Source organism: Quercus lobata, chromosome 1, assembly GCF_001633185.2.
Source record: "Quercus lobata isolate SW786 chromosome 1, ValleyOak3.0 Primary Assembly, whole genome shotgun sequence".
In the NCBI taxonomy this organism is placed as follows: Eukaryota; Viridiplantae; Streptophyta; class Magnoliopsida; order Fagales; family Fagaceae; genus Quercus; species Quercus lobata.
Window position 1 is genome coordinate 34627516 of NC_044904.1, and position 13438 is coordinate 34640953.

Here is a 13438-nt window from a genome sequence, read left to right on the forward strand (position 1 = left end):
TTCTAAATAGCCTCCTTACAATTTTGTGGGTAATGAGGGTATATATAGTATGGGTGAAGGGTATAAGAGTTACACTTAAAATCCTAGCTGTTAGGTCATTTCACGGGTCATCTCGTGGGTTGGCCAAGTTGCGAGATACTTGCGAGATGCACTGACTCTTGAACTTACACATATGCTCCTTACATGGTCTTTCACGGGTATTGAGTCCTGATCCAGTTGCGAGCTAAGTCACAAGATCAACTGTCTTGAACAATCTGCACCAACTTAGGGTGCATTTGTTTTGATGGTAAAGGAAATCAGGAAAACGTTTTACACCCTTGAGGGTGTTTGGGTGCGCATGAAAATTCGGTCAAACCGAAAATGAGTTTTAGTTGACAGTAAAATAGAGAGCCTCACGCATGAAAACCAATTACATTTTTATTTTACCTTCAAATGATTTCTGGACTCACAAACACAAGAGAGAGAGAGAGAGAGAGAGAGAGAGAGAGAGAGAGAGAGAGAGTACAGAGAGTGATCTAGAAACACAAACTAGCACAATCCACCTGAAGCACATCCTCGCCGGACTCACACCCATAGAAAGAAGACTTATCCCTTAAGTCGAGTAAGGAGAGGGTACTCTGCCGACCCATCCCTCATCATCACCGACCCATCCTACTCTGGCGACCCATCCCACTCCACTGACCCATTCCTCCTCGTCACCGACCCAGTGAACGACCCACCCCTGAGCCAATCGAACCACCATGAGCAACCCACCCCTGAGCCGATTTGTCCACCGTGTGAGCAACCCACTCCTAGATTGGACCACCCAGTGAGTGACCCACTCCTAGATCGAGCCGCCACCTTTAGATTGACCCATCGTGTCCATGTCGCCACTACTGTCGCCACCACCAAGTCACCCACGAACCGATCTCTCTCTCTCTCTGTCACTTAAGTCTCTCTCTCACGATTGGTCTTGAGATTTTGATTTTTTTCTCTTTGATTGTTTATATATTTTGATTCTCTGTAATAATATTTGTTTGGATCCTAAGAAAATGTCAGAAACATGATAAAAATGGGTTTTCTAGAGCATTTTCAGGATCACAACCAAACACTAGAAAATATTTTCCAAAGCATTTTTTGGAATGCAACCAAACACATGAAAATATTTTCCTTTTCCGAAAATATTTTCCCCTGTATTCATTTTACACTCGGAATTCGATTTACATCAAACCAAATGCAGCCTAAATACTGAACCCATTACAATTGAATTCCACAAAATATAAGGAAATAAATTAATGAAAATACCACACTTTTTTTTTCATGGAATAAAGCTAACATAAATGTTATGTGAAAAACAATAACATAACACATTGAAGAACAGATTGGTGAAGAACGGAAAGAAATGAGTCATAGCATGAAATATGTGGCTGAACTTGTTTCTTATCAGTCTATGGAAGAAGTAGATGTTATTGTTGAGGTCGAAAAGGATTTACAAAAGCCTTGCAAGTTCCAAAGAAAGAAATGGAGGAAGAAAAACAACATAAAGGTAAACTTTTTCCAATTAATTTCTGCATTGATGGAAGAATTTGTGACTGGTTGATTGAGAAAGGTAGTTATGAGAATATGAAGTCACAATAGATTTCAAACAAGCAAGAATTGAAGCATCAACGTTAACTTTCTTGCTTAAATAAAGGAGATGAAATTAGAGTTTCAAGATGTTGTTATTCCATTCTTTGCGATGAAGTAGAAATACAATCATGTAACTACGATAGGCAAGCCATCTTGAGAGGAAGGTGTAACAATCATAGTTTGAACAAGATGGTGTTTCACTACTCATTGCAATCAAAAAAGGGGGAAAGAAAGTCCCAAACCAATGGTCCAGATGAAGAAGGCTTTAAATTGGAGGGTCAGTCAAACTTGAGGACAAGTTTGCTTTCAAGAAAGGGAGTCCTTATAATACAAATACATCTACATTGGTGTTTCAGTTGTGTGGGACTTTGCTATGTAGAAGTAGAAACCTTTGGTGTGTTGCCAACAACAGCAAACTCATTATATAAAGGCAATTGCATCATCCTAGAAGGCTAGAAATTCATAAAATCTTGTGGCAATTAAGAGCAGTTGAGGTCAAGTGCTTCTTAAGAGGGAAAGTCTTGATGCAGGGCAATTTCAAGTAGCTATATCCTCATCCTCTTGTAACTAATTAGTTAGTTAGTTAGTTAGATGATTTCTTAAGCATTAGCAGATAGGACTTAGACACTTGTCAACCATCTAAAGGCTGCAATTCCAAACAAATAGTATAAGTAGTAGAATGTACGCTCTTTGTAAATCAATTTTTGTATATGAATGAAAATAAGCCTTTGAGAGATTTTACTGAAGAACTCAATGTTCTTGTAGAGGTGCCTAACTACCTATCGATTTGTTCTAAGCAACTCTTATTTCATCTAGTTCAAATTTATATTACAACCCATCATATTTCCTTGCATCATCTACCTAATAGGTCTTCTACCACACACATGGGCACCATCCACCCAAATTGGGCCTAGTTGGATAGGGTGTGGGTGCAAGTTTGTGTGGCTTGAGCCCAATTCATTAAATATTAAATCATTTTATTAATTTTATTTTGTGTATGTTCATTTTGCACCTATTCTGAACTTGTGGGTGTGTGTATAAATAGGTATCCTTATTTCATGAGAGAGAGAGAGAGAGAGTACATTGTGCACGAAGATTGTTGTGTTTCTTTGTGTGTTGTTAATAATTGTATCCTAGGAGATAAACATTCAAGAAACTCAAAACATTATTGTAAGGGGTGAAATTTGTTTTATGGATATAATGTCAAACACTAGCCTTGACAAATTTTATTTTGCTCATCTAATAAGTGAGTTTATTTGTTCTAATTTATTTATTCATACATTAAAGCGACCTTTTGTTCTTACTTACATAAAAGTAAATTATTTTATGCATTGTGCCCAATTTATATATAGTTGTATATAAAAATATAAACGTAGTTCAAGATGAAAAATACATATTAACAAAAAGGGTTTATCAAACTTGATAATGTTAGATTTTTATTTTTATTTATTTATTTTTATCAATGATCATTTATCATGAAGATACTATGTATGCATAAAAGGATATAAAACTACAAAAACTAAATATGCTTAATTAAAACTGTAGTCTAAGCTCTTTTAGAGAACTAAACTAATAAAGTATCAAATTTGGACTAAAGTTCTCACCATTTCGCTTTCAATAGAGACAATAAATTGTCTGCAAAAAAAAAAAAAAAAAAAAAAAATTGTCAATGGAAATTCCTAGGGCACTCTTTTAAGTAGTAGAATTCAAAGATGTACTGCTTTTTAAATTGTCAACGTATTTTCTTTTAAGTAATATAATGAATAGTTCTAAAATTGGACATTCCTAAATTGTAAAAGTTAAATTACAATAAGGATTAATAATAAAATCCTAGTTTTCGGTAATATTAGTATGATTTAATAAGATGAGATTTTATAAATCATTAATTTAGCTTAAATGTTGTAAATATTACATTATTTTTGTTGGGGGATTACAATTTGACTCTTTACAACCACTCTAAAAACAGGCCCGTGTGGTGTGATGTCGAAGCCCATAAAAGATTTGAGTGTATCTTCCTTATCACCAATTGGTTTTTGAGATGGAATGGCACAGTTCATGGTCCGACAAATGGTATCAAAGCTAAGGTCATGGGCTCGAGTTACGGGAGTGTCATTGTGAGGGAGGGATTGTTGGGGGGACCACAATTTGACTCCCTATAACCACTTTAAAAACAGGCCTGTGTGGTGTGATGTTGAAGCCCATAAAAGATTTGAGTATGTCTTCCTCATCACCAATTGGTTTTGTGGTGAAATGGCACAGCTTACGGTCTGACAATTTTGAATAAAATCATTGTTGAACGAGAATTAAGAATTATAAATTTTTCCTTAAACCAAAGGAAATCTGAGAAATATTTTATTGTTGGTTTTATTTAGTGACAAAAGTTTTTTGTATTGCATTTTATGTTTGATGTATTTTTCCTAGGCTTTAATGTAATTTGGGGTAGATGTATTTGAACCTCTCCCTCAACCTTTGGAAGCTGTATCAACCAGAGATCTCATGACCTAGAGGTGACTAGGAGGTGACCTAGGTGACTTGCGAACTCCATGTGATAGGTGGTTTGGATGAGGTTGCAGACGTGCATCTCATGACCCCCATGTGACCTTAGGGGGCGACAAGGTTGCAAGCTGCACAATCACTGTACTTTACATTTTGAATAGCACCTGTCCAATGTATATTTGCCAGCACACGCACACACGCACATGTGCGCGCACACACACACACACACAATTAGTTGTGAGGTGTGGTAAATACGTCAGATAAGGGTGATACAAACCCTAGAAAACATAGAAGAGAAATCTAAGAGAAGCCTATCATAGTGTATGAAGAGAGAGAGCCATTTTGCTTTGAGAAAAACCAATCCAACCTCTCTTTTCCATCTCCTTCATTGTATTGATTGAGATATTGTAAACACCTTTCACTCAGAAACACAGACCTTGTGAGTGAGAGAAAGGCTATGGAAACTTGAGAAGACACATTCAAATCTTCATTGGTGGTGTTTCCATTGGTGCTTCAATGGAGGTTCTCTGGTAAGGTAGAAAGAGAAGGGACTCGGAGGAGTTGGTTGCTAGCTTGAGTTTGGAGGGCTCAAGTACATGTAGGCATTTGGGCTTGGAGGGTTCTTGGTGTCCTATGGTACTTCAACTATCTTGTCTAGTGGAGATTTTCGAAGAGTGGTCGGGGGAGAGGTTTTTATGCCTGGGGCTTGGGTTTTCCATTTCCTAAACACGTCTTGGTGTTTAGTGTGGTTTGCTTGCTTTCCCTTTATTTTCTTTGCTGTACTATATTGCCATGTCTTGTGCAGTGTAGTTAGTTTGTGTGGAAACTGGTTGAGTCATTTACACTCGGACTATATTGATTAGTTTAGTGTTAAAAATTTAAAATTAACTTAGCCGTAAAAGCTTGCTTTAGGGTTCTAAATACTTGCTAGGATTAATATAGCATATTTCAAAATCAATTTCAAATTTGAGATACGGACATTTAAAACATTAGGGAAAAAGAAAGAGAGCAATTGGGAAGAAACATTCGTATTCTTTCTATGACCTGATATTGAAGAGCGATATCGTGACATAAAAGATGTGAGACATGGTTCAGCTAATGATCACAACTTGCAAAAGCTAAGTATGAAAAAAAAAGAAAAAAACTATCCTATATTAGTCTAGGCTAAGCACGACACGGTATAAAAGAAAATTGTCTTTTTATTTTTTTGGTTGATCACGAGAGAATTAAGACACTTTAGTTTTGTATTATTTTATTTTAACATTTTAATTGGCTAGAAAGTTACTAACTGGAACAAGATTGTGGGTTATGAACCATCATCATCATCATCATCATTATTATTATTATTATTTTTATGGAGATAATTTGAAGAGCTTGTGTTCTAAATGCTATACATACCTTATATATATATATATATATATATATATATATATATATCCTGGTTTTAAAAACCAGACCAAACTGGTTAGTCTGACCGGTTCAACTAAGAACCGGGCACTAGTTCGGTTTGATAAAAACTCTCAAAACTGATGAAAACCGGTCAAAAACCAGATTGAACCGGGAATTAGAGGTAAAAATGGTTTTTGCCCCAATTTGGTTTTTGAAACCATGATATTTATAAAACCCCTTGGCCCCTTAATGGGTCCGCCACCACTCACCAAAAAAATGCAATTACATTAGTAATTGGTTATATTTTTAGTGTAAATGACTTTACATATGTAGTAAATTTGGGCAGGGTAGATTGACCTTCATATTCCCCTTAGATTTAGATATTCAATGGAGAGTAAATTTCCTAAATCCAAATTGCATCCCATGTTTGACTCTACCACAATACAACTCAAATGTGGGTTTATTTCACAGGTCATGCTCAAGAAATATTTACCATTCGAAAAGGGAAAAAACTAGAGTCTATCTAAAGAAACAGAACCTTCCAACGAGATAGTGTTTTTTTAACTCTCTCAAAATGGAATCTATTCTAAATAGACATGCAATGGTTTCTTACTTTGATAAGGTACACAAATCTAAACTTGATATTGTTAGATACAAGAATACTGGGCTAGCAAGCAAAGGAATATAGAAAACCCCTCAAAAGAAGTTTTTATTTTTTATTTATTTTTTTATAAATAATAATTTAAGAATCACCACCTCCTTCTAAACAGTATATATAGGAAGATATTATCTCCTAGTCCTTTAAGAAAAAAAGAGTTATAAGAAAGACCTACTTCTACTAGAGAAAAGACAAAACAACGTAATTAAGAAAAGAAAAATAAATAAAATCCAAATTCAACTTGAAAAGGAAAAAAAATAAAATCTAAACTCCTAATTCAACTAGGAAAAAGGACAAAATATAAAAGGCTAGTTACTCTTGTGTCCAAACAATCATGGATGGAACAAAAGAAATGATGCTCTTCTGCTCACTCTTCTTATTCTTCTTCTTTTTGCCCTAAGATTGGGTAAGAGGAGCAGTATGATACAAACTTATGGGTAGAGCTTACCCTTGCAAACCGGCTTGCAATGAGAGGATTCCCAATAGCTTATATACATATGGTTAATCTTACACTTAAACCATGTGGGACACTAGGATCATAACATACTATTACGCTTTGCAGTTGATGTCCATGACGGCTCACTCTATTAACACTAACTTGATGGTAGCATTTTCTCTTTTCTGGCGGCTCGACTCACCTGTTAGTTATTAAATGACTTAGAAAGACATTTTAATCTAGCCTCTAGATCGCCCGCTCCGAGATTCTACCACAAAGTTGTAGCTCATTTGATCCTATATTCAATGAGCTATGTTTGACTATTTGACATGGTAGATAACTTTGTTGCCATTGATATAAATTCATGGGCAGAACTCACCCTTGAAAACCAGCTTGCAAGGGGAGGGTGTCCAAGAACTTATATATATTTGATTAAGTTTACACTTAATTAAGTCATGTGGGACACTAAGATCATAACAGTTACATCCTTTGGGATAACAACTACAATTTAGCCAGGGCTCAAATTATGCCCACATTTGAATGATGAGCAATTGATCATAATTAACTGCTATAAAAAAAAAAAAAAAATTATATTACACTATTCATGCATGTAAAAGTGTACATTCTAGTTATAAGAATTGTATACTTTCTTCTAAAGTGGCAAATACTAGCCGCATTTTTGCCTACAATGTACTTTACATGAACAGTTTCATGTAAACTAATCAATGCCCTTATTGCCACGGGTATTGCCATAAAACAGAATGCGCTTACTTTTCTGATTGTAGAGGGGCTGAACAAAAATGATTATTATGCATATCATGATAAGATCTAAGGGTCAAGGCTACGCAAACTCTAAAAAGTAAAATGGAATAAAGGAAACTCATAGAAAATTTAAGAATTGTAAGTTCGAGACAAAAATTACATCTTAGTTTTCCAACTGCTGCTTTTTGCCTAACTGGTCACTTCAACTACATTCCGTTTACCCCTACTCAAGATTTTGGTGGGAAGTTGACAAGTAATGACAGAAATGTGTGGCAAAAGCCCTTTAAGATAAGGCATAACAAGCATTATAGTCCTTTTCATGTGTCTGCTTTCACGTAAAGGAGAAAAGAAGGAACTTTATGTCTCCAAGTAATAAGCTTTTGGGATGAAAACAACGGATTGTTTGGCCTTGAATATAGAAGTTAAGGGTCAACTCAAGTTTACCTCACTGAGAGTTGGGTTAGGTTTCTACCATCTAATCATGGACTGGGCGCCATTGTGGAATTTTGACGAACGTGCTCTAGCATTTCTCCATGAAAAGGACGGTGGCAGGCAGGTAGTGCTTGGATTAGAAGCACAATTGCAGCTACGCGTCGCTGCACATCTCTATACCTATCGCCAACTGAAACCACAATTACTTTTTATAACATATATATTTTTTATAATTCGATAGTTAAAAGAGGGAAATTTAAACTTTGAATGACTCTGTTTGAAACATCAGGATATACCAATCAATTAAAACCACATTATTTACTTTTGATTTTAATGATCAATGACCTGTTGGTTGTAAGGTTTAGGCCTTGTGATCCACAACAATTAATCTTGTTTATTCTCTCAGAACAAAAGAAACTAAAGAAAAAAAAAACATTAGTCTTGAGTTACCTACTCAACTTTTGATTCACAATAATCTTATTTATTCTCTAAGAAAACAAGCCCTTGTGATACTTTCATTTGAAAAAGGCAGCACAAACTAGGATTCAAATATCTTAGAGGGAATGTACTCCCATTGCTTCTCCTCGTTCCTTTTGAAAAAGCCTTCTTCTGTAACTTTTACAAAGCACTTGTTCTTGCATAATTGGTTATCTTTGGACGATAATGATGAGTACAGGAGTTTCCAGTGCTGGGATACCTCATTGTATTTTGCCACGCAGTAAACCATCGGTGGCCAATTAGTGCCTGTTGTTCCTAAATATTCCAACAGTGCCTTTAGTAATGGGTGGCAGCGGGATTGAAATCTTACTGCCTGGGGGTATATGTTTCGAAACTTCATAGGCCCAATTGCCACTGCAACTGACATAAACTGTGTCCTATGCCTTATGTTGTTTGATTGCTTACAACCAAAGTGGCAGCCATGCTAGATTCCCAAGTGGCCAATAGCAATGACATAATAATTGCTATGGTGAGAGTTGAGCTGAGAGTCCTCATGGCTGTAATTCATCTTGGGTGGTCTCCGCTTCAAATCAATTAAATAGTATGTGTCATTTAGGGAACCTCAATTAATGTTTTATGTTACACATTCTGCCTTAGCAAAAAAAGAAAAGAAAAGAAAGAAAAACTTTAAAAGAGGTTACCGTTTGTAGGAATTTGGGCTTTGTAACTGAGTTATTACGAGTTAAGAGTTATATGGCTTCCTAATTAATTTGCCATTAAAAACGTTATTGGAGTATTAATGGTAGATTTAGTAATGAAAATTTAAAAATTAGGAAAGTGAGCATCACACACTCTCGATGTGATGGTCATTCTGCAAATAAAAAATTCTTGTGAGGTGTGGGAGTAAGGGCTGGAATTCAAGTATTCAGAGGTGAACTTTATACACATATACATTTAGATTAGATTAGAGTATAATTTTTTTATATAAAAAAAAGAAAAGAAAAGAAAGTGACTAGGGGAGATGCCTCAAGAAAGAAGACAGCACTTCTATGAACAAATTTTTTTCTTCATTTATTTATTTATTTGTAGATATGATGGGATTTAAAATTTATGAAATCTGCTTCATAATAATTGATTTTTATTATTAAGCTAAGACCTAAATGGATTTCTTTTTAATGTATGCGAGAATTGATTCCAAATTCTTTTCAAGAATCCATCAAATGACTATAGGGGGAGTAGGAGTGACTAAGCAACCTTGTCAAATTTGATAAAGAAAAGAACTTGACAATAGAATAAAAAAGGTTCAAATTTTGACTAAAGTCATTCTCTTTAGGCATTTCCTAGCTTCTGCAGCGAAATCTTGTAGGCATTCATTTGTGCTTAATGATGTCTTGCAATCACTTTCCATCTTCGGGAAGAATTGTTTATATTTCCGGTTCCAATTCGAGTGATTTTTTTAACAAAGTACCAAACCTAAAGTGGAAAATGATTTCTTGTTAATTAACTGTGGACGCAGAAAGTTAGAGCTTAGAAATTTTTGTCTTCTTCTAAAGCTGCCGTAGCAGAGCGATCAAGCATCTTCAAGGGTCGGTGGGTAGGGTCTACAATATGATTCGTACTGTATATTAAATATTATTGGGGGGAAGAAATATTTGGCTTCTAACATGATTATATTTTGTGCTAAAGGTTTTTGGGTGGGTATCATTTTCTTATGTTCACTTTTTCTTCAATGGGGGTGGATACTGTGACTCTTAAATCTTGGTAATCAGACACAATAATGGTGTCAACTCTTGCATTGCGTTTTGTTGAAACTTGAAAAGGTTTAGCATAATTTATCAATAATAGCGACGTAAAAGAAAAATACAGAAAATACATTTTTTTTTTCATGACCACTTAGTTTGCAAGAGAAGTTTATAGAAAATATAATCAAAATTTCCTCATGGTGCATAATCCCATTAGAAATTCAGAAGAAGATTTGAAAGAAAATATTCTCTATTATTATGTGTCTAGCTTATTGATTAGCTTTGATATAAATAATGATAGGGATCTGGGATGTCTCCTCCTCTCACTTCTATTGCGGCAATAATATACAAGGTGTATCCAGCTTAGTTCAATGCTTTAGACACTGACACTTCTCATATGGGTCATCAAGGCAACATTGCACATTTGTTAGTTATATGCATTGAATATTGATAATTATGTAACTTTTTTTTTTTTTTTTTTTGAGAATCAATACGAGACAATTATATTAAGCTGAAACAAAATCAGAAACAACAAACTCAAAAACATCCGGAGGAACATGCTCCAACCAGACTAACAAAGGTAATGACCCTCTTGCTCTCTTAGCTAAGGCATGAGCTACACTGTTGCCCTGCCGCCTTGTATGAGAAAAAGAGAAAGTTCTAAGCGAACTCACAATAGACAAAAAGTCTTTAACAAACTGACCAATAGACGGGTGGCTACCATCAGCAGCCTTCAACGCGTTGCACACCATCTTCGAGTCACCTTCAAACACAGATTGAAATATACCCACCTCAACTGCAAATAAAGCTGCCCTTCTTGCAGCCAAGGCCTCCAAGACCTCCACAGAATCCGAGTAGGGAATTTTTTCAGATAGCGCTGCTACCACCTCGCCATTTGAATTCCGAATCACAACTCCAATTCCCGCCTCTCCAGACTCAGCAAAGACAGCCCCATCAAAGTTTGTCTTGTACATCTCCCCCATCGGAGGTCTCCATATGGTTCTTCCAGGTATGGTTTTCTGCTTGATCATCGAAAATTTCCTCTGATACTCAGTGAGATAGTTGCTGGCTGCTTCGAATACCTTCACAGTAGGCAAACACTCTTCCTTTAATCTAATCTTGTTCCTACGGTGCCATATAAACCAAGCCACAGTAGCAAATACTTCCAAACTTCTTGGTTGCTGCCCCACAAGCTGAATTAGCTCACAGAAATCATGAATTCTTGGGAAGTCAGAACTGATCCAGCTAAATACAGGTGCCCAAATATGCCGCAGCGTGTCACATCCCCAAATGGCATGAAAGGTCGACTCCTGCTCCACTTGGCAAAGGTTGCACTCTGCATTATCTATAATTTTCCTTTTCTTCAAATTCTCCTTGGTAGGTAGTGCTTCAGAACAAGCCCTCCAGAGAAAAGTTTTGATTTTATTAGGTACCCGCAGTTTCCAAATACGATTCCAGAAGATCTTTTGATTCGAATTGTCTGAACTTGCTGCATCCAAACATCTTTCATCCTCACACAGCAATATGTATCCGGTTTTAACTGAGTACTCACCACTTCGACAGTATGGCCAGATTATACTATCTACCTGACTTGACCAACAGAGAGGGATAGCTTTTATTCTTTGAGCTTCAAACCAAAGGAAATGCTGGTCAAGTAAACCGTGGTTCTTCAGATCACAAGAACCAATTCAAGTCAGGTAGAAGAAAATATGTGACTTTTAAAACATGCTATGTCTATTGATGTACTGTCTTAATTTTATTGAATGAAATTTATTGAATTCCCATAACAAAAATTAGTTAATGTATAAATTCACATGTACTTATAAATTATATAGTACAATAAGGATGTTTAGGTTTCCAAGCAAACTTAGGAGGAAAATAGTTTAGAAAAATAATCCACCACATACGCAAACCAATTCAATACTTGATCCATTACCGTAAGTACGTAACATATCCTTATTTTCTTGATTTATATATATATATATATATATATATATATAAGAAAATGAAAGGAAACAACTATATTTTAGTTTCTCTTTGTTCTTTGTTTCCACCAAACTAATAGTCCTCCTTTCTTTAAAAAAAAAAAAAAAAAAAAAACTAATAGTCGTTTTTTTTTTATATTTTAAAAATAGTTTTTTATTTTTATTTTTTATTCCTGTATATATATATATATATATATATATATTTGATAATTGAGATTTTGACCTTAGCAGCAGGAGGAAAAAAGAATATTCGTACTAGCACTTCTTCTTTATTAGCTTTCTATATTCACTCTTAATCTTTTTATTAAGTAGGGTCTTCTTAAGGTCTTGTCCATTGATTGATAGTGCCTATGGTCCATATAGATCCATAAACGAAGGCCAATAATGTTTTTAAGAGGTGTTGGAAGACAGGATCCTAGGTTTCAGTCGAACCAAATGAAAAGACAGGAAAAAAACGAAAAATCATTTCATCGAAAAAGCACGAAATAAACACAGTCTAAAGACTCTAAATGTATTTCTTATTTATTTATATGGGACCCTATAATCACTTGTTTGGACAGACCCAAGTTATTCAATTTTGTTGTTGTTATTGGGATGAATTATTGTTACTTTTTTTTAAAGAAGAATTATTGTTAATACTTGTTGTTAACAATTTAACGTCATTCAGACTGGAGAGGCACGATGCACAAATGAAGGTTTTTTTATTTTATTTTAATTTACATAATTTTTATTGCTAATTCTTTCATCATCTTTTTTTTCCCCTTGACATTATTGTGGAAATATATTGCCAAAGAAAAAAAAACATTTCTTGAGATCGCAGAACTCATGCTTAAAGTTTTATTCACGAAAAAATGAAACTCGTGTTAAAAATAAAGAAGATAATAAAAAATCTCATGTTTAGGAAAAAGTCTTGTATGTGCCGATTTCATGAAATTGACGCAAGAGATACATTCTTCATGTTTAGAGAATTCGTCAGCGTGCTATACAAAAGTTACCCAAACCTTTGTTGGCCCATCAATTCACCGCAGGCCTAAAAAACATCCATCATGGGGGCCCAAAGCTTGCTCACTATCACTAATAAAAGCCAAAATCTGACCCCCTTTATAATTAAAGCTTGTTAGTAAAAATAACTTAGAAATTGAGACACAATAATTTCATCGTATGAGATAAAATTGAAATTTACATTGTCTATGAAATGTTAATATTTTACCGGAGAGTCATGTCATTCAACTTACACATTTTAATAAGTTGGCATGTGTATGGGTCAGTTTGGATTGGATTTGAGTGCTTTTTCAATCCAACTCATGCATGTTGCGTTGAGAAATTCCCAACCCAACCCATCACATGTGTAGAATCAAACTCAACTCATATGGACCAAGTTGGGTTGGGCTTTACATGTATCATGTCATGTTAATAATTGGACTTTCATAAACTATTTAATTGCTTTTTAAAATAAATCATTACAAGTCTTAATTGCTTTTTAAAATAAATC